Genomic DNA, 26,950 nt, shown 5'->3' on the forward strand with positions numbered 1-26,950 from the left:
CTGCAGTGAACCAGGTCATGCAGCCTAACAGACTTCCCAGCAAAAGATCTTGAACTTTTGGAGTATTATTCCCAAGTATTTTGTACTGTGAGCTAGAATTTTTAAATTATATTTTATAATAATTTATTTCTGATATAAGAGAATGCTATTGGTTTTTACACGTTAATCTTGTATCTCCATTAAAATCTATTTCTAGTGGCTTTTCCACGTCATCTATAATAAAATGTTATTTTATCAACTTATTAAAAATAGTTAATTTTCATGTCATATGTGATAAAAATCTATTTCTTCCTTATATAGCTTATTGCTTTTCTTCCCTTTTATATTGACTGGAAGTACCAGGAAGATATTGAATACTAATCATGGCATGTGTATACAAACTAAAAGGAAGGATTATATTAAATTATCCAAATAAATAATTTGACCTTTAAATCTGTTTGCTATTGTGAATGTACATCTACTTTCTAGGAGCGCCAAAGGACAAACTTCGCTGACTCCATGCATAGCAGCACCAGAATGCAAAGCTCCAGCACCATGGAGTTTCAAAATTCACTTCCCACTACTCCTTTGACCAGAGACTCCTGTGGGACTTTTCTAGCAGGACTACACACAAAATAAACAGAGCTCCAGCCCGAGGCTCTTTAGTCTACCACATAAAACCAGGAAGGAGTGTTTCTACCTCTTCTATGGAAATTCACGACAGCCATCAGTTGCACCATTGCAATTGGGTACTTCCTACTGGATGCAACACATAGTATTAATACGTGCCAAGCCATGTATGTTGGTTGGCACTGTGGAAAACATGCAGTCCAGTAAGACATGATTCTAACACGTAAATGTTAATCACCCTTTAGAAGTAATAACCCATGTAATAGCAGGTATACTAACACTTTACATGTTTTCTCATTTAATTCTCAAAACAATATTTTATGCCCACTTTACAATAAAGAGGGTAAACCTGACTTGTCTTCTACCTGTGAGTGATATTATGCAGATATCTGATGGCTTTCAATTACATCCTTTGAATACAATTTTAACATTTGAAAGTGTTTATAATCTTCTCTTTATTCCATGTGCTCTGAAATTTCATAGTAATGTACATGTATATTTTCCCTTCTTCGCAGGGGTGACATTCATTCTCTTGAATACTCAGGTAATTTTCTCAGGCTGGAAACTCATGTCTTTGGTTCTCGAAATAAAAGTTAATTATTGTCTTGACGATTTTGTACCTTATTTCCTCCTCAGTCTTTCTGAAACTCTTTATCTGGATATTTGACCTCTTCCACTAACCTTTTACATCTTCTATCAATTTTCTACCTGTTTGTCTTATTCTTTTGGGGAAATTGTATCAACTTTATTACCCAAATGTTTTGAATTTTTTATTTGTCATATTTTCAGTCTCCAAAAGTCCTTTTTCTGTTTCTTTTTATTGCACCCAGTCTTTACTCCATGGAGACAATGTCTTCTTTTCCCTATCTCAGGATATTTTTTGCAGTTTTGTTACATTTTATATATCGTCTCTTTTACCTCTAAAATCTTTTCCTTTTGTACTTTTTTGTATTAAAAACTCTCCATAAAGCCCTAAAAAGTAGATGCATAGTCCAAGCGTATCAACTGTCATCCTAATTTCAAAATTACTGGGCTGGAGTAATTCCCAGGGACACTTATTATCAGTACTTACAAGTCTTCTTGAGCTAGTTTCCCCAGAAGAAAATCCCAATGTCCTGCCTTAAGTATATAAACTTGGCTGTCTGGTTTCTCAGAGGCAAGTGGGATAACTTAAATGGGATATTATCACTCAGTGTGTACACTTTCAATATATCCTTTACTTTTAGTATGACTACCTCAAGTTCAGGTACGCTGGGAGTCCCCAGTCCCTGCGTTCCTCTTATTCAGCATCTCCAGAGAGCATTCAGTCTTCTGCTTGGGTAAGGCAGAAGAAGTCAGGCAGCTCTGAGGAGTGAAATAGGAATCCTGTGGCTCTAAAATGCTTCTTATGCAGACATTCAACCAATCTTACTGTATACAGCCTCTCTGTGGCCCCCATGACCCCCACTTTCAGTGGCTCATACCTCCAATTCCTGGGAATTTCTGTGGCTCTGCCACAAGAATCTACTTGCATCTTAGTCCCTCACTGACAACTTTCTCTGGTCTATTGAATCCATTACCACTGCACCATGTGCTTTCCAATTTTCAGAGTCTTAATGCTGTACTTTCCTCTCTCTTCTGTTTGTCTTTATATTATTGCCTTTTGCATTTCTTTTTCTTTCATTTTAGTTGGATTTTGGTGTTTCAGGGTTTACATTTGAAAGGACAGCTGGGATCCACACTTATCTCTGCTCCTTCCTGAAACTCCAGCATATTCTTGGAGGGTAACAGTTTCTTCCCTTTTCTGTCTCATTTTCTACCTTGTGTGGAATACAATAGAATACCCATGGAATAAACTTTTCAAAATTTTACATGTGTTGTGTTTTAACTTTTGTTTTGAAATAATTTGAAACTTACAAAAAAATTATAATAGTAAAGAGAAATTCTACTTATCTCCAACTAGATCTACCAAACTTTAATATTTTGCCACACATGCGTTATCATTCTTACTGAAAGCTAAAGTATAAATATTTATGTGTATAATTTACTTTTGTAAACCATTTGAAAGTGATCCATACATCATGCCCCTTTTAAGCTTGATACTTAAATATGTATTTCCCAAAACAAGAAAATTATCTTACATCATCAGATGATTATCAAATTCAGAAAATTTTATATTTATACAATACTTTAATATACATTCCTTTTTCCAATTTTATTCATTGATCCAATAATGTATAACACTTTTTTCCTCCAGCACAAAATCTAATTTAAGACCACATATCAAATCTGTTGTCATGTCTTTCTAGCCTCTTTCAATCCAGAACATTTCCTTGTCCTTTTTCTTTCACAACGTGGACATTATTGAAGAATATAGTATTTTATGGAGAGTTACTCAATTGGGGTTTGACTGTTATTTCCTCCTGAGTAAATGGAGCATCCTTAGTTTGAATACTCCATAGATTATGTTTTATCCTTCTCAGAACAATGTATCTGGAGGCACAGGATGTCCATCTGCCACTAATTAGCGTTAATTTTGATTACCAAGTCAATCTGTTGTCCAGTTTCAGCACAGTATAGCTGCAACATGGGCATTCTGTGAGGAGACAACTGAGACTAGGCAAATATCCTACTCTTTATTAAACTTTCCTCCCGAGTTTTAACACTCATTGAAAATTCTTATTTGAATCAGGTTTTAATATAATGGCTGCAAAATAATTATCTTTTTTTTTTTTTTTTTTTTTTTTTTTTTTTTTTTATAATTTGAGCGGGTTGGTAGACTCCAGGCCTGGATAGCAGTGGGCCAGGATCAGCTCACTAGAACAGACCACAGGGAATAATATCCTGCCCTTCAAGCTCGGTAGTAGCTGGGACTAGGCGCCCCAGACAGAGAGAAAGAATTTTTGATAATTTTTATAGAAGATTTCCAACGTGTATAGCCAAGAGAATGGATACAGATCACCTGACATATAGAAGATACAACCGATCGTATCAAACCATGAGAGAATCAGGGCTTGAGCACAAGACAGCACAAATGAAAATTATACTCATGTGTGTTATGAGAAATTAATCTAAATTTATTCTTTTCAAGTGGTTATCCATTTGTTTTAACATCAGTTATTTTAAAAGTTCATTTTTGTACCAGTGATTTGATATACATCTTTTTCAAATAATTTTCACCTGGGGTTGGTTTTATTTCCAGAGTTGCATTCCACTGGTCTATTTATGTGCCAATACCATATACTGATTTAATTATAGATCTTAATTTTCAGCGTCTTCCTATTCTTGTGTGTTAACTTTCACATAAACTGTATTAGGGTTTCCAAAGAAATAGAACCAATAGGATATATACATATATACATAAATAAGAAGGGATTTATTGCGGACATTGGCTAACAAGATTATGGAGGCCAAGAAGTCCCACGATCAGCTGTCTGCAAGCTGGGGAAGCAGGAAAGCTAGTGGGATCATTCAGTCTGAGTCCAAAGTCCTGAGAACCAGGGGAACCAAAGGTGTAACTCAGTTCGAGTCTGAAAGCCTGAGAAATGAGAGCCTTTGGTGTAACTTCTGCAGTCAAAAGACCCAAGAACCAGGAGCCCCAATGTCTGAAAGCAGGAAAAGGAAAAAGACGGATGTCCCAGCTTAAGAAGAGAAAGTGAAATCATCTTTCCTCTGCTTTTTTGTTCTATCTGGATCCTCAACAGATTGATGTTGGCCCACATTGTGGGTGGGGAAGAGGGCTATTTACTCAGTCCACTGATTCAAATTCTAATCTCTTCTGGAAACACCCTCACTGACAAACCCAGAAATGTTTTAACAGCTGTCTGGGTATCTCTTAACCCAGTCAAGTTGGCACGAAGTTAATCATCAGGAGAACTTCAGTATCAACATGTCTAGCTCCAGGAAAGAAAGAAAAACTTACTGGTATTTTTATTGGGATTACCATAAATGTATAAGTAATCTTTTAGAGAGAACTGACATCTTAATAATATTAAGGCATCCTAACCAAGAACATAGGATGTCTTTCCATTTATTCAAGCCTACTTTTGAAACATTCAGGAGTATTTCATAGAGGTTATGAACACTTGTTAAATTTATTCTTACATATATTATTTCTTCTTCACTATCATAAATGGAATTTTCTTTTTATAACTTCTGGTTGTGTACATGTATGTTATTGATTTTTGCATGTGAATTTTATATCTAGCTACTGTGCTGAGTTCTTTTATTGTTTGAGTTAGATCTATTTTGATTCTGCAGAGTTTCTCAGGTATACTATTTCATCTTCAAATAGAGATAATTTTAGTAGGTTTTTTTTTTTTTCAATCCTATGCCTCTAATTCAGTAGTCCTAACCTTTTTGGCATGAGGGACCAGTTCTGTCGAAGACAATTTTTCCATGGATGGCTGGGGGGATGATTTCAGGATAAAACTGTTCTACATCAGATCATCAAGCATTAAATTCTCATAAGGAGCATACAACCTAGGTCTCTTGCCTGTACAGTTCACAATAGGGTTCACTTCCATAAGAATCTAATACCACTGCTGATCTGACAGGAGGCAGAGCTCAGGTGGTATATTAGTCCATTTTCATGCTGCTGATAAATTCATACCCAAGACTGGGCAACTTACCAAAGAAAGAGGTTTAATGCACTTACATTTCCACATGGCTAGGGAGGACTTACAATCATGGCAGAAGGTTAAAGGCATGTCTTACATGGCAGCAGACAAGAAAAGAGAACTTCTGCAGGGAAACTCATTTATGAAACCATCAGAACTTGCAAGACATATTCACTGTCATGAGAACAGCATGGGAAAGACCTACTCCTATGACTTAATTACCTCCTACCAGGTCCCTCCCAGAATAAGTAGGAATTCAAGATGAGATTTGGGTGGGGACACAGCCAAACCATATCAGGTGGTAACGCTCACTCGCCCTCCACTTACCTCCTGCTGTGTAGCCCAGTTCCTAATAGGCCATGGACTGGTACCAGTCTGTGGCCTGGGGTTGGGGACCCCTGCTCTAATTGATTTATTTTGCCTGATTGCATTAAGTACAACCTCCAATATGGTAAATAGTAGTGGAGACAGTGGACGTTCTTTACTTTTTCCTGTTATTAGTAGAAATGCCTCTCTTTCCCTGCTTCTAATTAAGAAAGTAGCTTTAGGATTATGTATGTATTTAATTACATCAAGGGCTTTTTCAACAGCTATGGGGATAATCATAATTTTTCTCCTTGGTGCTATTCAAGTGGAAGTGCCAGTGATGGTGGCGATTAGGGAAGAATAAAGGTTGGTGCATCCTTCTCCCTTCCTTCTACAGGATCCTTAATTTCCCCTTTAAGTTCATTTCTTACCCTCTTCAACATCTTTAAGGGGCCACCACCCTTTCTCCATTACCTTTCCTTGTTCTCCAAAAACAATGACCCTTCCAGGTTTTCACCTATGGCCTCATTCACTTTCAAGCCCTTTCCTTGTAGCTGGTGTTGTGAACTGCCAAATCCCAAACATATGAGTTCAGTATTTAGGCATTAATGTTAGACTTTCTCTTCCTGGCAATGAATTTTGTACTTTATGCATGTGCTTTGTTTTTCTCATCAGTTTTATGGAGTCTCTTCAGACTCTGCTCTCTGCATACACTAGCTGAAGTCACCACTGAAGCTCTATTGGTACGTCTGTTGGGATTTGATGTCTATTTTTTGCTTACAGGTCATTTGATTTTCGTTGTATTTTCTTTCTCCTAGTAATACTGAAAGTATGAGTTACATACAGTTTTATTTGCCCTCCCTTGTTGATCTTATGGTTTTTTAAAGAATATGTTGAAAAATTCAGATCCATGTGGGCAACATTGTGTTCCATACCCAGAAGACACAGACTTGTGGTTTGGACAATTTACTACAAGTGGGTATTACTTAAAACACACACACACACACACACACACACACACACACTCCTTGGGAAAAAGTAGTTCTGAAAAGAAACGCAAATGACGGTGTTAAAAGAGAATTTAAATGATAAGAGTAAAAACTGGTTCACAAGCTTAGTATAGGATTCTGAGGCAAAGAAAATGTCAGTCCAGCAGTGTTCATAGCTTCAACCTGAAAAAATCCATAATATATCCTATCAAGAAATAGGAAGAAAGCAATTTATGACAATACTTTGTCTAGCATTCCAGCCAGTGGAAAAATTACCTATCATGTTAAAGATGAAACTATAGCAAAGATCATTTGAGTAGCTTCATCAATGCATTTACCACAAAGTGCTTCACAAAAATGTCTGTACAATTTTCTTGCTTCTCTCCCCTCAAATTTTATATCTATTCAACTGCCCATCCTCAAACCAGCAGTTAACCAACCTTCCACTTTCATAGAGTCGACTTCAGTAGAAACTCATTGAGAGTACAGAGAAAATGCATATATAGTTGGATATACTTCCTTGCATTTGATGTGGGAAATGTTATGCTTCATTGGTATGTATAATTTGATAAATATTTCTATGTATTTATAATTTGAATTCTATATATTCTTTTAAAATCTCAGGATAGATTCCTTAAATACCCATTATTCCTTTTTTCATCTTAAATCTATTGTTTTTAAGCTTTACTGGATAACAATATTCTTGGTCTTTTGGAATGTGGGGGGGAACCTGCTTTATCTTAATTAATATCCACCCTGTGCATATACTTCATGTGCTTTAATTACAATGTTCTTAAGCCTTTATTTCTCTAAACTGAAAATTTCTCCCTTGTGAATTATTCTCATGAAATAACGAGATGAAACTAGGAGATGCCAAAGCTACGGTTCTTGAAATATTAAAGGATGATCTGTCAGAGAAAAATGTAAACAAATAAAGAAAACAAAAATGAGGAAGATAATTGAAGTAAAAGTATTAGAAAAGAAAAAATAGTTTTCAAGGGATGGGAAGACCTTCCCAGTTTCTTAGTCATATTGATGATTTCTTTTATTTCTTCCACATTTTAAGAAATACTGTACATTTGCAGGTATGTGCTTCACTAATTGCCTCCCTGCAATATTGACTGAGACAGAGAGCAATCACTCACAGGTTGCTAAAGAAAACTCTAGGGAATTAGCCTCTAGTAGAAAGTTTTCTTTCCAACATGCCTTATACCATCTTTTCTGAATGTGGTCATACTAGATCTTTCTAACCAGCATGCAAAAGGCCATTTTTTGACTATTTGACTAATATATATGTTGGACTTCCATCACTCCAACCAGAAGTGCATTTAATAGTGTAACCCTCTCAGTTTATTACAACCTGTCACTGAAAATGGATTGCCCTACTGCTGCAAAACTCATGTTCAATGCATTTTCCTGCTGCAAAACTCATGTTCAATGCATCAGCATAAGAGTAACAGCAACAGCTGATATAAAGCCATCTTACTAAATGAGAACAACATAAAGGTGGGATGAATGGCTAAGGAATTACTTAGAATAAAGAAACTAGGCACTTTTATTATTTATTTTTAAATGACATAAAATCATATGTATTTATTATGCACAACATGATGCTTTGAAGTATATACACGCATTATGGAATGACTAAAGCTAGCTAATTAACATATACATTGCCTCACATAGTGTAACAAGCCAAATCCTTTTAGCAAATCTGGTGAGTAGTACGTGATGGTTTCAGATCTTTCTGAAATAGAAATGGCATCTTACTCTGGTTCAGCATTCACCCCCATGACCAATCTTTGTACATTATTACCCATTCCAATCCATTTCTGACATCCAAAAGTGCAAATGGCCAGTCCCTTACCATGACTTAACATCTAACTGCTTTCCTATTTCTTACTACCAGTGTACCAATTCCTTGATGTCATGAAGTGCTGTGGTCTCTTAAAACTTCTCCTCTCCCAAGCTATTATCTCTTTGGTATTTAAATTGCTTCTAACAGTATCTAGCTAAAATATAATAACATTGCTTTTGTTACATAATTTTATAAGTACCCTTTGTTTATAATAAATGATATTAAATTTATATTTAAAACAATAATATATAGTTTCTAAACAAATTGATTTAAATGAAAAAGATTAAATATAAAGAACGATCTTAAGTAAATAATACCAGGTATTATATAAATGCAGAAAAAAATGCAAAGATCATACTCAATAACTGACATTTTGGAAACACCTGTTTAGTGGAAGACTACCTGGAAGATCTCAGAAAAGTTATGTAACTTTCATGTGTATCAGTTTCCTCACCAGTAAAAGAGGAATTTGACCTCAACAGTCTTTCTTACTGATAATAGCCACCAATACATGATCAATTTTAGGAGTCAGACTTTTCATTAAGTACACTATATAGAAATGCTCCCTTAGCTTAACCTCCCAACAACCATGCAAAGACAATACCATCACTCTTATATTACAGATCGGAAAACAGACCCAGTAAGATGAAGTAAAATTTCTAATACACCACAGTTTGCTATTCATGTATTAAGTGATTGTCGTTTTTGCTTTACTTTTAATGATAAAAACCACAATTACTTTTGCACCAACCTAACAGCTTGGGCCCGAGCCCATGTTTGTCTGACTCCTAAACTATGTCCCCAGCCTCCTGAAGGTAGCTCACAGACCCTATTGCAGTACTAATGGGAACTATTATCCTGTCAAATCTTTCTAAGGGACTCAATTCCCTGAAGTTGTATTAACAGGAAGTAATATAACAAAGGACAACATATTTTCACATTAAGAAAATTGTAAAATTGAAAAAATAATTTATGGTACAAAATGTGGAAAGTACAGAATTGTATAAAGGAGAACACCTCCTTGTTCTTGTCCCACGCATGTCTGTTCAACTGCCTAACCCAGTCCCTGGAGCAGTGAGTCCTCAGCAAAGGATGAATATTTTTTCTTTTCTTTTTGATTGACAAATAATAATCATATATATTTATGGGGAAAATGTTTTGATACATGTATACATTGTAGAATGATCAAATTGATCTAGTTACCAGATTTATTATCTTGAATTTTAATCATTTCTTTGTGGTGACATTTAAAATCTTCTTTTAGCTATTTTGAAATACACAATGCATTATTATAGTCATCATGCTGTGCAATAGAACACCAGAACTTATTCGTCCTAACTGAAATATTATACCTATTGACCAATGTCTCCCTCTTCATTCTCCCCGCATCGTCAGACTTTGACAGCCACCATTCTACTCTTTACTTATATGAATCTGACTTTTTCAGATTCCACATGTAATTGAGATGTATGGTATTTAGCTCTCTATACCTGGCTTATATCACTTAACACAATGTCCTCTAGATTCATTCATGTTGTCACAAATCACAGAATTTCCTAGGTATTTTGAGGCTGAATGGTATTTCATTGTGTACATATACTATAGTTTTAAAGTTTGTCCTCAGTTGACGGACACTTAGATTTTTTTCAATATCTTGACTACTGTGAATAATGCTGCAATGAACATGAGAGTACACATATATCTTTGAAATATTAACTTCAATTCCTTTGGTTGTATATTGAGAAGTGGAATTGCTAGATCATATGGCAATTTTATTTTTAGTTTTTTGATAATCTACATACTGTTTTTCAAAATGGCCACACTAATTTACAATACCACAAATAGTATATAAGGGTCCCCTTTTCTCCACATCCTAACACTTATCTTTCATCTTTTTCATAATAGCCAATCTAACAAGTGTCAGGTGATATCTCAGGTGATTTTAATTTTTTAAATAGGGTTGTTTTCTTGTTGAATTGAGTTCCTTGTATATTTTGGATATTAGCCCCTTATCCAATGTATGATTTGCAAATATTTTATCTCAATCTGTGAGTTGTCTCCTCTCTATTACTTGTTTCTTTTGCTGTGCCAAAGTTTTAGTTTGATGCAATCTCATTTGCTTACTTTTGCTTTCATAGTCTAGAAATCCCTGCATATACCAATGTCATGGAGATTTTCCTCTCTGCTTCCTATGAGTAGTTTTATAGGTTCAGGTCTTACATTTTAGTCTTTAACCTATTTTTAGTATATTCTCCTATAATGGATGAGATAAGAGTCCATTTTCCTTCTTCTGCATTTGGATATCTAGTTTTCCCAGAACCATTTATTAAAGAAACTGTTCACTCCCCTTGTGTGTTCTTGACAACTTTGTCAAAAACCCATTGACCATAGATGTGTGGGTTTATTTCTGGGCTTTCTGTCCTATCCCATCGGTTGATCAGTCTGTTTTTATGCCAGTACCATGCCATTTTGATTACCTTTGCAATGTATTTTAAAATCCAGTTGTATGAACAAAGTCTCCGGCTTTGTTCTTTCTGGTCAAGATTGCTTTGGCTACTCGGGATCTTTTGTGGTTGCATACAAGTTTTGGATTTGTTTTTTCTATTTCTGTGAAGAGTGACATTGGAATTTTGAGAGGGATTGCCTTGAATTTGCAGATTGCTTTATCAATTAAATATTTTCTGATAACTTTAACTCTTCCTACAACCCCTGCTGCCCGTTTAGCTGACATAAGAATAAAAAGAGTACTATTAAGCACCTACTATATCTAAACATGCTGCTTGGTCATTTAATTCTCATAACATCTTTATGAGATAAATATTATTTTTATTATTACAATTATTCTCACTTTATAGATAAAGATACTGAGGCTTAAAAGGCTAAGCAATCATCTTGCCCATGGACAAGCCATTAATACACAAACTTAGATCAACACCATGACAAAGACTGCACCTAAAATCACTAGTCAGTACTGCTTGAATGGTACTAACTTGGATAAGTTTTCATAACCTCCAAAAAAGCATCCCAAGTATTGCCTATACCCCATAGTAGTGCCCTAACCCAGGTAATCCTGGGTCTTGGGAAAAGTTCCAAACTATTTTTCTTTTACACCTTACCAGAGAATACTAAGGCATCCATGTTAATTGAATCCTAAGAATAAACCTGGAAAACCAGAGATTCTCATATTAGATATGGAGACTAAACTCTAAATGTAACCTTGGATCTGCTTTACATAAAAAAAGCCTGACAAAAATGTATATAACAGAAAGAAACATTATATATCAAAAGAGAAGCCCCAGGGAAAAAAATCAAAATATGACTCTAGTTTTGTTTTTCTAAACAAATCACACCTTAAATTTTGGGGGTGTTTTTACCAACTGCAGACAGTCACTGATAAAAATAAAGTGTTGTGCCTCTTCCTTTAAATCGGCCCTTCATCTATAACTAGACTGAATCAAAACACGGACACAGAAAACCCATCATTATGGAGAGATGGCCAATAAATTCTTCAGTATAAAGATATGTTATAACACTGCATCCAATTAGATCAAAGTCTACTCTCAGGAACAATGAGTTAGACATGTCCAATCAATCCAGCAGATGTAGACAGCAGTTGCTAGGACAACCAATAGAAATCACCAAATAGACTAAAAGGTAAAGATTTTACTATAAAGTTTTCGAGAAAATTGTATAGATCTTTCTCAACATTAAGTTTTTTAACTACATATTTACATATAGTACAAATTAATGTAATCATTCAATGTTGAATTTAATAAAAGCTGTTTTAATATGTTGAGATTGAGAAGAAAAGATTTTGATCAATAAACCTGGGAAGTCAATTAATGTCTAAATGATTCTACAAATGAATAAATTATTTAAGTTATTTCTGGAAAATTCAAAGTTACCCTGAAAATTCATTCGATAGTACGTGTGATAGTAAACACAATTCAAACACATTCAAATTTAGTGAAAACATTTCTCAGTGAATTGTTTATCTTTCCTCATTCCAAACAAATCCCCTAAGTATTTCTAAGGATTAAATTCACTTTAAAGCCATTTGACAAATGATTTTAATGAAATATTCCAATATGTACTAAGAGTTATACTGAAAAGTCAACAAACTGTTGGTGAGTATTGCAAGATTNTTCGATAGTACGTGTGATAGTAAACACAATTCAAACACATTCAAATTTAGTGAAAACATTTCTCAGTGAATTGTTTATCTTTCCTCATTCCAAACAAATCCCCTAAGTATTTCTAAGGATTAAATTCACTTTAAAGCCATTTGACAAATGATTTTAATGAAATATTCCAATATGTACTAAGAGTTATACTGAAAAGTCAACAAACTGTTGGTGAGTATTGCAAGATTTTCTATGTCAAGCATCTTTTAAATAAGATATTTATATTCAATTTTAAAATGAGTCCAAATAAACTTGCTCACTATGAAACATTCAGGTACAGTTTCTAAGTTAGCCTCGCTTTCTGAAAATGAAAATGTTTTATCTCTAAGATTTAACTGTGGGAAAAAAATGTAGTCATTACGATAACAATAATTTGAAAGACAAAATAATTGGCAGGCTACATTTTATTCCCAACTTCCCCATTATATTTCATTGTGATTTGAAGGTGATTTTAGCTTCTTAAGAGTCTCATCACTGTTACACCAATTGGATTGTCTGTCAGATCCTGAGAGCTGTCACCTAGCAGGACAGAGCTGTCATCACTTAAAGATTTCAACTCTTCAAGGCCCATCAGGGTATCTGAGCAAATGCTGAGAAGGGAAGAAAGCTTATGCAAACAGGTTTTAATAAAAATTTAAGTAAATTCTTTAAGTGCTCGATCAAAATAGAGATTTAAAGGATGAGACTTTGGAACCAAAATAATATGAACCCAATTAAAGTTTCAATGTAAAATAAATATGGCTCTTTTAATTCAAATTATACCACTCTTCCATTCACCTGTCTGCTTGAAACTCTGGTTTTGATTCCATGCTAAGATTAACCTTCCTGGTGAATCATCACTGAGTAAACCATTCCAAGGTTTTACCTTCCCATAAGAAATGCTTACTTTGGGGAACATATACACTAAAATAGCTAAGAGTGTGTGTTCTGTAGTAAATTCAAATGTTCGCTACCATTATCATCCATGGAACTTCAGGCTACCTACTCAACCATCTTAAACTTTAAGTCTGTCTCTTTCCAGGGGTTTGTGAAACAGGAATTTTAGAAATCTACTTTATAGTGTGGTTATGAGAATTATGAGATTTAGGGGTACGCTTGCAGGTTTGTTATATAGGTAAACTTGTATCACAGGGGTTTATTGCACAGATTATTTTATTGCCCAGTTACTAAGCTTAGTATCCAACAGTTATTTCTTCTGAACCTCTCCCTCCTCTAATAGGCCCCAGTATGTGTTGTCCCTTCTTTGTGTCTATGTGTTAGCTCCAACTTACAAGTGAGAACATGCAGTACTTGGTTTTCTGTTTGAGTTACTTTGCTAAGGATAATGTCCTCCAGCCCCATCCATGTTACTGCAAAAGACATGATCTCCTTTTTATGGCTGCATAATATTCCATGGTATATATGTACATTTCCTCTATCCAGTCTGTCATTAAGGGAAATTTAGACCGATTTCATGTGTTTGCTGTCGTGAATAGTACTGCAATGAACATTCACATGCATGTGAATTTATGTTAGAATGATTTATATATTTTGAGTATATACCCAGTAATGGGACTGCTGGATCAAATGAAAGTTCTGTTTTTAGCTATTTGAAGAATTGCCACACTGCCTTCCACAATGATTGTACTAATTTACATTTCCACCAACAGTGTCTAAGCATTCCCGTTTCTCTGCAAACTTGTCAGCATGTTATTTTTTGACTTTTTGAAAATAGCCACTCTGACTGGTATTAGATGGTTGTGGTTTTGATTTGCATTACTCTAATGATCAGTGGTAGTGAGTTTTTTTTCAAATACTTGTTGGCCACGTGTATGTCTTTTGAAAACTGTTCATGTCCTTTGCACACTTTTTAGTGGAGTTGCTCGTTTTCTCTTGTAAGTTATTTTATATGCTGATTACTGAACGTTTGTCAGATGTATAATTTTAAAATGTTTCTCCTATTCTGTAGGTTGCCTGTTTACTCAGTTCATGGTTTCTTTTGCTGTACAGCAACTCTTAAGTTTAATTAGATCCCATTTGTCAGTGTTTGCTTTTGTTGTGATTGCTTTTGGCATCTTCCTTATGAACTTTGCCCATTCTTATGTACTGAATAGTATTGCCTAGGTTGTGTTCCAGGGCTTTTATAGTTTTGGGGTTTTACATTTAAGTCTTTAATCCATTTTGAGTTAATTTTTGTATATGGTGTAGGGAAGGAGTCAAGTTTCAATCTTCTGCATATGGTCAGCCAGTTATCCCAGCACAGTTTACTGAATAGAAAGTCATTTTCTCATCACTTGTTTTTGGTCAGCTTTGTGGAAGTTTAGGTAGTTGTGAGTGCATGGGCCTTATTTTGGGGATCTCAATTCTGTTTCATTGGTCTATGTGCCTGTTTTTTTTTTTTTTTTTTTGGTACGAGTGCTGTTTTGGTTACTGTAGCCCTTGTGGTATAGTTTGAAGTCAGGTAACATGATGCCTCCAGTTTTGTTCTTTTTGCTTAGGATTGCCTTGGCTATTTGGGCTTTTTTTTTTTTTTTTTTGGTCCCATATGAATTCTAAAATAGTTTTTACTAGTTCTGTGAAGAATATCATTGGTAATTTGACAGAAATAGCATTGAATCGGTACAGTGCTGTGGGCATTATGGTCATTTTAATGATACTGGTTCTTCCTATCCATGAGCATGGGATGTTTTTCATTTGTGACCCAATTTCTTTCAACAGTGTTTGGTAATTCTTATTTTAGAGATCTTTCACCTCCCTGGTTAGCTGTATTCCTAGGTATTTTATCCTTTTTGTGGCAATCATGAATGGGATTGCATTCCTGATTTGGCTCTCAGCTTGGCTGTTGTTGGTGTATAATAATGCTAGAGATTTTTGTGCATTTTGTATCCTGAAACTTTGCTGAAGTTGTTTATCAGCTGAAAAAGCTTTTGAGCCAAGACTATTCAGTTTCCTACCTATAGAATCCTGTCATCGGCAAATAGGGATAGTTTGACTTCCTCTCTATTTCAATGCCCTTTATTCCTTTTTAACTCTTTTCTCAGCTTCTGCCCTAAAACTCCCCAACAGAATAATCAGTGAAATTGACATTTCTCACTCTTTCTTTAGGGCATTATAGTACATTCTTTTGAGGAAATTTGAAGAGAGGCTTTTCTGTGTTTGGGTCAAGGCTGGGCAAAAATGGGACTTCCAATACCATGTTGAATTGGATAATCTGTAATATTAAGTTGCAATGATTTATAAAATTTAACTGGACAAGTTAGAAACGACAATATTCTAGTTCTAATCCCACTTCTGTTTACTGTCTATGTGACCTTAGGCAAAACATACCTTCTCTTACAAATGTATTTTCTCATCTCTGAAATGAGAAAAATATTATCTGCCCTGCCTAGATATCCAAAGTGTGTGAGAATCCAATGAGACAATATGTGTAAAAGTGATTAATAGATTATAAAATAAACTATAAGATATTCTTTATTTACTTATGACATAAGAATTCATGTTTCAACTATCGATCAAATAGCCAAAATGAAAGGGAAAGTCGTTCTAGGGCCTCTCCTTTTCCACATTTAATCATGCCAAAAGGTTTAGGTCACTTTAGAAGCTTTTCAAAACATTGTCTTAAAGCCTGGAGCCAAGGAATTTGATTACTGCTTCTTGTTTCAGCCACGAATAATTTTTGAACCAAATTATGATTTGAAAGAAAAGCAGACACAGCATATTTATGTTGCTAGATATACCTCTCCCTGAAAAGCTTCAGAGAAGTTGTTCTAACCTGTACTCTTTCTCAGAGACACAAACATATAATAAGGTTTCTCCTAATCTGATTTTGTAGCTTTACTAGTGAAAAAAATCTATCTAAAAAAGGGAAGTGAGAAGGATAGTAAAAACAGAGGATGTTACCCATGTTAGAAATGGAACTGAGTATGGGGAGAGAATAACAATAACTTTCATCCTATTAAAAATGAAGTCAGAATACTAGACAGAAACTATAATCTTCAAAATGTTAGATCAATCAGGGAGGAAAAGCAAGGAAGACAATCATACTGCTTCAGTAACAGGGAGTGCAGTGTAGTGATTTGTAGTACTGGTTTTAGATTTTTATATCCATTTGGATTGATACCAAGGTCTACTTCTTACTAGGGCAGATTCAACCTCACCAATATTTAGTATTCTGATGTGTACATCAGAGAAAATAATGCTGGAAGATTGGAATGGCTGGTGAGGATTAAATTAAATATGACATTATGCTTATGCTTAGCATGGTGCAAGGAACTTACTGGGTACGTAGTACATTGACGCTATTACATTTAAGGTGAGAGTGATGATAAATCAGAAAACATCTCAGTCCTTGTATTGGTTTCCGAGAGCGCCATAACAAATGACTACAAACTCTGTGGCTTAAAATAACAAAAACGTATTCTCTCACAGTTCTAGGGACTAGGCCTCTAAGATGTTGATAGGGCCATTCTCTTTCTGAAGGCTCTATGGGGAGATCTGTCTCATGCTTTCCTCTTAGTTGCTACAGTTGCTGGCAATCCTTGGTGTTCCTTAGCTTGTAGACTTCAAACTATCTCCATCATCACATACCTTCTCGCTATTTGTCTGCATCTGTGTCTCTTATTCTCTTCTTCATATAAGAAGAGCAGTCATACTAGATTAAGGGCCCATCCTACTCCAGCATGACTTCATCTTAATGTGATTACATCTGCAAAGGTTCTATTGCCAAACATGATCACACCATTTCCCAACAAGGAAAGTAAAATTCCTTTTAAGAACTCATTCGAATAGCATGAATACACTGACTTTACATTTTTTTCTCAAAGCTTTAAAAAATAACAAGAATTTGGTTGTATAAAGTAACTGTGATAGATTTGAATGAAATTAGAAATAGAACAGTTAATCCTGTCCTTTGTGTATAATGGACGTCTGCTAACTTCTGAAAGTTTTGTGCATAATACCAATTAGAGAAAACTAAATATATTTTGGCAAAGCACACAATATTAGTATTTCCTTAAATTTTCTAAATCTTTCTAGATTTTTCTAAATGATTGCAGTGGTAATCATTTAGCCAGCAAAAGTGGTAACTTTTAGCCAGCAGTCTTGGGGACGGGGAAAGGATGAGACAGAAAAGATAATTTTTTATTATAAATTCAGCACTATGTAATCTTTATCTCAATATGTGTTTAATAAGGGTGATAAAACTAAAAAAAAATAGAGGTCGGCATGACTTCCACAGAGGAAGCAACCTATTTTACCTCCATGGAAATTTTAGTCTTTTGTCACTGATGATTTAGAATTCCATTAAGCTCTTTGTCGTGCTTGCATTTTAAATTATTAGTATAAATACTTGTTTAGGCCCTTTTGAGCCCACTCAGGGTTCAACATTTTTCTTTTGCTATTACTCTGAAATGTACATCCCTGTCCCCTTTATTTTCTCTACTCTCCCTTTCTGAAGCTCTTTGCCTAGCATGTTCAAACTCTTGGATTCATTCTCATCGATATTTTAATCTTTCTCTCCTCCTTTGTGCTCCACTGTTTAGAAGATTGGGTTAACCTACATTCTAATCCTTCTGAAATTTTCATATTAATTTCTAATACCCCTTTCTTTTAGCCATTGTTTATAATAGTCTCATATCTCTATTTTGAGGTTTTGGGGGTTACTATTCCTGTTTTATTCTGTACTTACATTTTCTCTGATTGATCTATTTGTTTTCTCTGCTTACTTAGATCTCTCTTCTATATCTGAAGGATTCCCCAAATATAGCATGATTATAGGTTGTCTGTTCAGAGGATAGTAATTGGGGCCTGGCATGATGGCTCACACCTGTAATCTCAGCACTTTGCAAGACCTAGGCAGGAGTTTTGTTTGAGGCTGGGAGTTCAATACCACAATACCAGCCTGGGCAACATGGTGAGACTGCAAAAAAAAATTAAAAACATGAAAGTGATTGAAAGCCTTGAGCATTTGAGCAGGACTTCATTTTAGGATGATTAGGTGGGGGTATTTTAATAATTGGTCTCTCCTAATGATGTTTTGCCAAGATTTTGTTTTCTTTACACTCTATAGCCAGGCAAATATGGAGAAGAAGTCTTCAGTCTTCTATGAGTGTAACGTGGTTTTAACAGCAGGGGGATATCATAGAAAATTGATGGCTGATAATGGTCACCAGCCCAACAAGTACATGTTTGTGATTTAGAAAAAGGCTTACCTTCCTGAAGACACTTTATATCCATCTGTTAGAAAACTGTCATAATGAACTCATTTGGCAAATAAGGCATTTTTCTGTCACTTGCCAAAAATTGTCATAAGGATACATCACTATAATGTCAACAGTGACTTTTAGCATTGAACAGTGCAACAGTGCATTGAACAGGTCAACATAACGTGGTGGCCTCATTGCTGGTGTTCTGGTTTTGGGGCTTCTGGGCAAGGGAGAAGGCAGTAGGTACAGATTGTTAATTTTCCCTATTTTCAGTGCTACACTAAATGTTTTTGTCTTATAAATCTCTAAGTCCTACACCTCCACAGTACAAATTTTCTCGGAAGAAACTTAGGCTCTTGTAACTAGAGACTAGAACCCCAGTGTTGTAGCTCTAATTGCCTACACAGCAGGAGAGGAGTAAAAGAGGATAGTTTTGCTTCCTAATTTTCAGATGTTCATTCCCACAATGTCCCTTCTCATATTCTATTTGTCTCTTTATTCTTGCCGATTTGTATTTTTTCTCTTCTTTTACTATCACATTAGTGAGGACATAGAGAAAAAAGAAGATAAACATCTGTGATCAGTCTATCTTCTTAAACCTAAGGTCATTCATGACTTTTATATGAGTAATTAATCACAAAATAAAACAGCAGATAAAGAACAGTAACAACCAGCCTGTGATCATTCACTGAGTACATATTGTGTCCAGGCCCACCATACACAAGATCTCATTTGGTCATCCCATGATTAAACAATACATGAGGCCGGGCGCAGTGGCTCAAGCCTGTAATCCCAGCACTTTGGGAGGCCGAGACGGGTGGATCACGAGGTCAGGAGATCGAGACCATCCCTGGCTAACACGGATGAACCCCGTCTCTACTAAAAATACAAAAAAATAGACGGGCGAGGTGGCGGCGCCGCGTGGGTCCCAGCTACTCAAGGAGCTGAGGCGGGAGAATGGCGTGAACCGCGGGAGCGGAGGTGCAGTGAGCGAGATCCAGCCATTGCCTCCAGCCTGGCGACAGAGCAAGACTCCGTCCAAAAAAAAAAAAAAAAAAAAAAAAAACAATACATCGAGCTCGGGTGGCACTCACGCTTGTAATCCCAGCATTTTGGAGAGGCTGAGGTGAGCACCTCACTTGAGACCAGGAGTTCAAGACCAGCCTGCCCAAATGTGGTGGAAATTCTGCCCTCTACACTAAAATACAAAAATAGTCCAGGCATGGGTTCACATGCCTGAAACTCAGCTGCTTGGGAGGCTGAGGCCACTAGAATTGCTGGAACCTGGGAGGCAGTGTTCCCAGACCAAACCCAAGTCAGGCTGCTTATTCCTCACGCCAGTAATGAGAAGCAGATGACGTGGGAGAAAAGGGAGTTATTTCTGTACTGTACAAGGAGAAGGCCTGGAAATTATACCAGACAACTCAAAATACAAATGCTTTTCAGAGCTTTATATACGCTTCTAAGGCTATAATATCTATGTGTAAGTTGTGCATTCATCTAAAGACGTAAGTGATTAACTTCCTTTAATCTACAACTAGAATCTGAGTCCTAGACCTTCCTCTTGGGAGCCTCAGTAAAATTTACTTAATCATATGGACTTTCAGGAGCGCGGGGTGATTACCCTTATTCTCATCATACTGCTAAGTCCCAGAGGTCTGGGGAGTTCCTTCAGACCCCTCGAATAAACTTGTTTGGGAGGTCTGGGGAGGTATCTTCATGACCTCCAATAAACTTTGTTAATCCTAAATGGGTTCTTTTTAGAATTCCTTCATTATTCTTGTCATGGCTTTAAGGCTCAGGAAAGGCCTAGGCAAAACTCTGGTGGGCTTTTATTACATTCCAGCCTTCTTATAAGGTGTTGCTCTATCAGGGTCTTATAATAGTAGAGATGCTAGTATTAACGCAACGTCGAGCTCTATAGTTGAAGAGAGATTGTTATGGATCAGAGCCGGTGCGTTAGTAGAGCCCTAGACTGCTGTAACAAGTTTGCAGTGGAGAGATTTCACCACTGCACTCCAGCCTGGCATAAAGCAAGACTCGTTTCGTCCAAAAAAAAAAAAAAAAAAAAAAAGGACAGAAAGAAAAAATCAAAGAATACACAAGGGTATATTCTTATTCATATTTTAGAATGAAGAAACTGAGGCTACTGAGGAACACGAGGAACACTAAGTAATTTCCCAGAAATACACATATAGTAAATAATGAGCAAAAATGAGATCTCTTTGTATGAGATATGTATAATCCACTGTATAATCGTATGTATGATCCACTAAATCATATGTATAATCCACTAAATCACATTGTCTCTTTTCTTCTCAGGTATCACTTAAAGTCACTCTAAGTTTAATCCACTTGTCTCAATTTTCAGTGCTCTAAAATGATAACTGAAATTTTGAAGTCTATGAGATATTGAGTAAGCCACAATATTAAAAAATATACAATAAAACTACCCCCAAAAACCTATGTCAACTACTTTCTCTATAATAAGAAAGTAAAATAAAACTGATTTTCAGTCAAATGATTGGAACATGCATTTTCAGTTTAATCTTTCATAATAACAAGAATACTCAATTAACCAGAACACTTTAGCAACCAAGAGTTCTAGTCCAGGCATGGTGGCTCATGCCTGTAATCCCAGACTTTGGGAGGCTGAGGTGAGTGGATTGCCTGATGTCAGGAGTTCAAGACCAGCCTGGCCAACATAGTGAAACCCCATCTCTACTAAAAAATATTTTTAAAAATTAGCCGGGCGTGGCTGCATGTGCCTGTAGTCCCAGCTACTCTGGAAGCTGAGGCAGAGTGAAATGCTGGAACCCGGGAGGCAAAGGTTGCAGTGAGCCGAGATCACTCCACTGCACTCCAGCCTGGGCGACAGAGTGAGACTCTATCTCAAAAAACAAACAAACAAACAAAAAGAGTTCTGATAATAAAAGTGTAGCTGTAATTTGGATTCATACCTCTTTAAAAGTATGGTTGAACTATCTGTAGGCATTTAAGTAAAAAAAATTAAATGTCAGTTATATGACATAAAGCAGAAACATGTAATTTGAGTTTGTAAATCATCTCAGCAGGCTTTATTTTTTCTTCAATGCAAACATGAAAAGCATCAAAATCATCAATATAATGATTCCTATTGAGACTAGAAGTATCAAACAGTGATGCAATAATACGCTTCACTGCTGATAGCTTTCTCTATTTACCAGTGAATTTTATAGTCTATTGAATTCATTCTTCTTTTCGAGTAGCTCAAAAGACAAAAAGACTTACGCTCCCATGCTACCATCTGGTTAGGACAATTTCTGACACATAGTAGGTACTCAATCATTTTTTGGATGAATGGTTTTCACAGCATATACTAGTCAGAGAATTAACAGATATTTTTCAAAACCCCATAGATACCCAGAATCTCAAATCAATGATTCTTTAATCTTAGCAGAATTGCTTAGTGGGAATCACAAGATTACAAGCTAATAACAGTATTGAGAGAGAATATCTGGGAGTGATGGGGTACATTTTAGAGCTCTTCAAACTGGGTATCTTCACCTTCTGCCCTTAGGGGATTAAATGTACCACCTATTATCTAAAATGGTGCAACTTTCTTAGGGGCTCAGGAAAGCTAATCTTAGGAAAGGCAAAGGGAAGGGTGACTACCAATTCGAACCCATGCTGAATATTAATATTTTATATATTCTGCTTTTGCAGATGAGGTTCTCAGAGGAACTGAAATAATGAGGCTGGGGAGCTTATAACAAACCTATGATGTAAGTATTATTACTTTCTTCACTTTACAAATGAGAAGGCTGAGCTGCAGAGAGGTTAAGTAGCCCCAGGTCACAAAGCTAATAAGTGGCACAGTCTGGATTCCATTGCAGGAAATCTGACTCGCCTCCCAGGCCTGCCAACCCATGTGGCTGAAGCCCAAGGTGGAGCACAGCATATGGGAGATGTTGAACAAAGTGTTTTGGGACCAAACTGAAGCAGCTTCGCTTCAGGTTTGTGATTAATTCTTCATGAAAAGGCTGGATAAGGAGACATTTTTGAGCATGTGGCAAAGCATAGGACATAGTTATTAATGCATCATTAATAAAATGAATGAGCATACTCCTTTGTTTGGGTAAAATACTGCTTATTCCCCTAAATTTCTGGAACTCTTGCCTTTTTCCCATATTCTGCCTAGGTCATAGACACATGAAAGATTACAGCACAATGAGGACTTAAAATTTAATCCTGGCTTCTGCTTAAAATTCATTCAGCTACAAGAGAACAGAGAACATTGCTCTCACCCTAACAACTTGAAAAAAGTCAAATAATCTTCAAAATTATAACTTCCCTTGAGGCTATCAGAGACCTCAGGTGGAATATAAAGGGTGACAACCTCCCAGAATAAAGAAGATGCATGACTCTTTCACTTTTGGCAGATCCTCGGAGGAAGAGAAACTACAATAAAAGTAGGAAAGAAAAAAAAACCGTATTTGGAATGAGTTCCAAGAGACTAAATGTAGGCTAGCAGAGGACCAGTTAAGAATCCTGAGAGCCCCTGACCCAGGAGAAACTGTACTTACTCACAAGGTCTTTTACTGCAGGCCTCCACTGAGCACTAACAGCAAAAACAGAGCGCCTGCAGTTTTTGTCAACAAGAGCCTCTCCTTCTTGTCGACAACCATTATATTAGTCCGTTCTCACATTGCTTTAAGGAATTACCCAAGACTGGGTACTTTATAAAGAAAAAGGGTTTAATTGAGTTTAATTGACTCACAGTTCCACATGGCTAGGGAGACCTCAGGAAACTTACAATCATGGCAGAAGACACCTCTTCACAGGGCAGCAGGAGATAGAATGAGAGCCAGCAGGGCAAATGCCAGAGGCTTATAAAAAACATTAGATCTCGTGAGAACTCACTCACTAGCACGAAAACAGCATGGGGGAAACCACACCCATGATACAATTCCTTCCCACCCGGTCCCTCCCAACAGGTGGGGATTATAAGAATTACAATTCAAGATGAGATTTGGATGGGGACACAGGCAAACCGTATCAGCCATGAAGCCTCATCTACTTCACCAGATGGTTCTTGCAGAAGAAAAAGCTTTACATGGCAGTGGGAGGGAGAGGAAACATCCCCACCCCATCCTCACCCCAGCTCTCAGGCTAAATTCACTGTTTCTCAGAAAGGGGTTGAAGTAAATGTCACCTGTCACTGAGGAGGGGCAGGTCCTTCCTGTTCCCACCATGAGCTTGGCAGTGAGTAACAAGCCATAGGAGTCTCACTCAGAGAAGTTTGGCTGAGGGAGAAGTGAAAGGAGAACAAACCTTTTGCCTTGCGGGGAGAGGAGGATCTCTTGGCTTCAGAATATTGCACTGATACAGAACAGACATCAGTTACCATTGGGAGATGAAGGGGAAACAACCTTCCAAACTATGGAAAAGCAGTAGTCGGGCTTGGGGGCTCATGCCAGTAATCCCAACAATTTGGGAGGCTGAGGCAGGCAGATCACTTGAGCCCAGGAGTTCAAAACCAGCCTGGGCAACACGAAGAAATGCTGTTCCTACAAAAAAAATACAAAAAACTAACTGGCCATGATGGTGTACACCTGTGGTCCCAGCTACTTAGGAGGTGAGAGAATCGCTTGAACCTGGGAGGCAGAGGTTGCAGGGAGCCAAGGTCGTGCCACCGCACTCCAGCCTGGGCAACAGAGGGAGACTCCATCTCAAAAAAAAAAAAAAAAAAAAAAGTAGGAGGGGATTCCAAGACAATCTTGATGAAAAAATATCAGAAATGTATTAGCCAATGAAATTTAGATAAAATCAACTGTTTTTATAATGGATTCAAGGCTGAAATGTCAGTGGTGCACATTTTGGTTCCCTGACCTCATTTGTATGATTCCACTTGGTATCATGATATTTTCACTTCCAAAGAAAAATGTTCTAAATAGAATGCAACCTTCTAGAAATTTTCATAGCCTGTTATTTTCTCATTCTTGTGGTAGACAAAACTTGCTCTTTTAAAAGTTCATTGTATAGCTTGAAATGTTTTACTTAATGAAAATTACTGTTTGAGAACTTTTAGAATTTTTAAACATTCCTGGAACAAATCACTCCCTTATTCTCTTTTTCTGGCTGCTGACCTTTCCACAATCTAGATCACACTTAAATAGGATGCGAGTGGATCTTAACAATCTCCTTAGAGTAAGGTTTTCCAAGACCTTCAGAGCTCTCTGCTTCAAACACACCTCTCAACAACCCTCAGCTGTGGATGGCTTATGAGACGCTAAACCCTTCAGTTTCTTACCATCTCAACAACAAATTCATAGCCACCACCAAATCTCGTGACCAGCACTCACACTCCTGGTACTTTCAAAGAAAGTTTTTGTAGTGCAAAGTTTGCTCATTTTTGTTCCTTAAAGTTTACCAATAGCAATATTTGTTTGCTTGTTTTGCCAAATGAAAGAAATCTGAATATTTTGCAAAATATCATCTTAACATGTGAATTTTAAAAAGACAGCAATTAAAACACTTATAGAATACGTTCTACATACAACTCAGCAAAGTATTTTTAAATGTGAAATGTTAATACGTTTGGCAGATACCTACGTAGTACTAAAAATATACCTGATACTGTTCTAAGCACTGTACAAGTATTAACTTAATCCTGTTAATAATTGAAGAAATAAATATTGCCCATTTTACAGATGAATAAACCGAGAGGCAGAGAAACTAAGTAACTTGCTCAAATTCACACAGCTAGTACGTTGGAGATTTAGAATTCAAACCTAGGTTGACTGGCTGCAGAGATTGTGTCTAGTTGTATGAAAGAGGGAAATGTAGAGGTTTTACTGGGAGAAATAGTCAGTTTCAAAGGCTTTGCAGGAAAATCAATAAGAATCATAGTGCTCTTAATATATTCAAGCATCAAAGCCAAAGGAACCTCCATTAATATTTTTAAAATTCAACTCTAAATGTCTATGACTTCTCCAGACCTCAATTACTTGTGATTATTTGTCAAAGAACAGTACATAGAAATACTAGAGGGAAACTAGCATTTCTTGATATTTAGACATAAACATGCTAAATAAACTGCAGTCTTATATGTATAATTTGTTTTCTGGTTAGACTAAAGATAAACTGAGTTATGATTCATAGAACTACCCAAATAGACAAGGCATTCACTTGCAGTGAAATGAATATTTAATCCAGATTCCTTTAGAACCATTTTGTACATCCAAGTAAAAACTGATGTTAAAACCTAAAGAGGGAAGGAGAGTCCCTTGTGTATTTCTACTGGCTATGGAATGCCAGCATGTTCCCATGTCGCGAGAAGGAGGGTGTTCTGTACGGCTTTTTCTGTGACAGTTCTAACTACTTAGGTTTTCTTTTCACAGTCTTATCTCTGTAAATGTGGTTGTAAATATCAAACTAATAAATTATAAATTAGTATTCCATGTAAATTGTGAATTTATGCAATATTAAGTAGATATTGGTGTTCATAATTATAATTCACACATAGTAACTCCCCATGGGCACAAGAAACGAACAGTTTTTGAGATGCATAGAATGAGCCATGTTTGTTTCTGGTCTCCAGAATTATGCACAGCTTTCAACCTAAATCAACAGTTAATTCACTGAATGACCTGCAGCTAATATCTGATTAATGACCCTTAATTACCAGAAAGTACTTTAAAAATATGAAGAGCTATGTAAATGTTAAGGATATTATCTTCAACAGTGTCTCTAGTGCTTTCTTACAGACAGGGCAAACAGCTCTTTATTTCCATCTATTTTTACATTTATTCTCTCTTGCAGTGAACAATTCTATCTTGTAATCTTATTTTCTTATTTTTGCAACTCAGAACTACTTCCATCCAGTGCCGGAAGAGTGTGTAGTATCTCTGCATGCTGCGCTATAGGGGACTGTTTTGACAGCTTGCCAAGCCATGGATCGTGCTTAGAAAAATACATAAAGAATAAAATGCGTTAGAGAGAACAGGAAATTATCCATAAATGGCATTATCAACCAACAGATCATTATCCACCTCACCTCTCCTGGAGGGAACCAGATAAGATACCTCACAGAAAGAAAAAGATAGGGTTATAAGCAAAGGCAAATTAAGTTAAATTTAGCTACTCTGAATATAAAATACAGCATTCTAAATTACAAAAATATGACTGTTGCTAAGATAAGTTATTGTTACTCTTGCCACTCTGCAATGCAGATGTTAGCCGCTCC

At 36.3% G+C, this 26,950-nt stretch overlaps 1 long non-coding RNA gene across 1 annotated transcript in view; it reads left to right on the top strand.

Annotated features, from left to right (window-relative positions):
- Positions 1 to 11,975: 11,975 nt before the first annotated feature.
- LOC108527173 (uncharacterized) overlaps positions 11,976 to 26,950 on the top strand; it is a 56,065-nt gene continuing 41,090 nt past the window's right edge. The window contains exons 1-2 of the long non-coding RNA XR_001884723.1: positions 11,976 to 12,011; positions 22,429 to 22,487. This is a non-coding gene — a long non-coding RNA (uncharacterized LOC108527173). The remainder of the gene's footprint in view (positions 12,012 to 22,428; positions 22,488 to 26,950) is intronic.

This window comes from Rhinopithecus bieti, unplaced genomic scaffold, assembly GCF_001698545.2.
Source record: "Rhinopithecus bieti isolate Rb0 unplaced genomic scaffold, ASM169854v2 scaffold_3912, whole genome shotgun sequence".
In the NCBI taxonomy this organism is placed as follows: Eukaryota; Metazoa; Chordata; class Mammalia; order Primates; family Cercopithecidae; genus Rhinopithecus; species Rhinopithecus bieti.